Raw genomic sequence first — 1,939 nt, 5'->3', positions numbered from 1 at the left:
TAGCTGAGCATGGTGCTGCGCACCTGTAGTCCCAGCTACTCAGGAGGCTGAGGCATGAGAATCACTTGAACCCCGGAGGCAGAGGTTGCAGTAAGCTGAGATCACGCCATTGCACTCCAGTCTGGGTGACAGAGTGAGACTCTCAAAAAAAAAAAAAACAGGAAGAAAAGAAATACAGTGTGGCTCTAAGATCAAGAAGACAGGTCAACTGGGATCATCTGAGAGCCTGGAACACGACATGTATTTGTTTTGGAATTACAAATAAATAGAATGATCATTTTGAAAAGTGAAGGTAGACTAAATAACCATATTCTCTTTCATCTGCAATTGTCCAGCCACACCGGTGTCCTTTCAGCTGCTTACAGATCTGTATCTGAGCATCCTAAAATACTTTCTCTCAACACTTGCTCTCCTGCCCTTTACACCTGAATTTTCAGAAACGTTGGTTAAAATCCAACATCGCGTCTTCTTCATTCCTGGTCACTTCTCAAACACTCTAACCTGTGTTCTGCTCTCGCCTCACCTGAAGCCTATGAAGAACCTCTGAACTGTTAGCTGCAAATGATGTCCTCCAACTCCTCAGCTGTTCCCCCTCTGTGGCTTCAGATGCTACTGATTTCTTGCTTTTTAAAATGGTCCCTCTGTTTAAGTTTTTATTTTTTTTATTTTTTTTAGATGGAGTCTTGCACTTGTCGCCCAGGCTAGAGTGCAATGGTGTGATCTCAGCTCACTGCAACCTCCGCCTCCTGGCTTCAAGGGATTCTCCTGCCCCAGCCTCCCGAGTAGCTGAGATTACAGGTGCCCATCACCACACCCAGCTAATGTTTTGTATTTTTAGTAGAGACAGGGTTTCACCATGTCAGTCAGGCTGGTCTCGAACTCCTGACCTCAGGTAAGCCACCCGCCTCAGCCTCCCAAAGTGCTAGGATTACGGGCGTGAGCCACTGTACCCGGCCCCTCTATTTAGTTTTATCCCATCCCATTCTCTCAGCTGGCTCTCTCTCTCTCTCTCCATATCCTCTCAGAATCTCTGGCTGGCTCTTCTCTTTTTCTGTCCCTTCCAATAGAGGAACTGTTCCATTAAGTTTATGTATTTCCATATATCCTCACGGCATTAATTCTAAACACATACAAAATATACGCAAGTTCGCATCTCCATCCCGACCTCCCTCCTGAGACCCACGTTCTCATATTCAACTGTCTATGGGACACTTCCACACTGACGTTCCCTTGACGTCTCAAATTCAAGGTTTCAACTCCTATCCAATGCTTATCCTCTTTGTCTCTCTTAATCGGAGAGCTATACACCAGTATTCTTTACACATTCCTCCCAAGTCCTGTTGATTTCAACTCCAAAATGCCTTCCCATGTGTCCATACCATGCCTTTCCTACTGCTAGTCCCTTAGTCCAGGACATCTTCACTGTCTGCCCCTTCCCCCTGAGACTTCCACGCTGCCCATCTAGCGGGTCTCTACACTTCCAAACTTAGCCCTGTTGTACCTCCTCCATGTCCCATATCTAAGGTTCTTGAAATGACCAGTCATGTCCTTTTCTTGGCCTCTACCATGGCCAATGCCCGTCTATCCACATTCTCTGTCCAGTTTCTCCTAACACCTGGCCTCAGCCTGAATGTGCCACATACACTGAATCTAAACACTGAAATATTAAATATTGCTACACAACAGCTAATTTATTGTCCTGACACTAACTCTTGGGTCTCAGAAAGGTCTAGCTATTACGACTTTTCCTTCCTTCCTTCCTTTTTTTTTTTTTTTGAGACGGAGTTTCACTCTTGTTTCCCAGGCTGGAGTGCAATGGCACAACCTTGGCTCAGTGCAACCTCTGCCTCCTGGGTTCAAGTGATTCTCCTGCCTCAGCCTCCCAAGTAGCTGGGATTGCAGGTGCCCACCACCATACCTGGCTAATTTTGTATTTTTG

General features: G+C 46.0%; 1 protein-coding gene across 3 annotated transcripts in view; it reads right to left on the bottom strand.

Moving 5' to 3' along the window:
* The window catches only part of FGFR2 (fibroblast growth factor receptor 2), a 146,703-nt gene that overhangs the window by 19,832 nt on the left and 124,932 nt on the right, over nt 1–1,939 (bottom strand). The window lies entirely within an intron of this gene.

This window comes from Mandrillus leucophaeus, unplaced genomic scaffold, assembly GCF_000951045.1.
Source record: "Mandrillus leucophaeus isolate KB7577 unplaced genomic scaffold, Mleu.le_1.0 Scaffold65, whole genome shotgun sequence".
Taxonomy (NCBI): domain Eukaryota; kingdom Metazoa; phylum Chordata; class Mammalia; order Primates; family Cercopithecidae; genus Mandrillus; species Mandrillus leucophaeus.
This window is presented reverse-complemented; position numbering and strand designations above follow the sequence as displayed.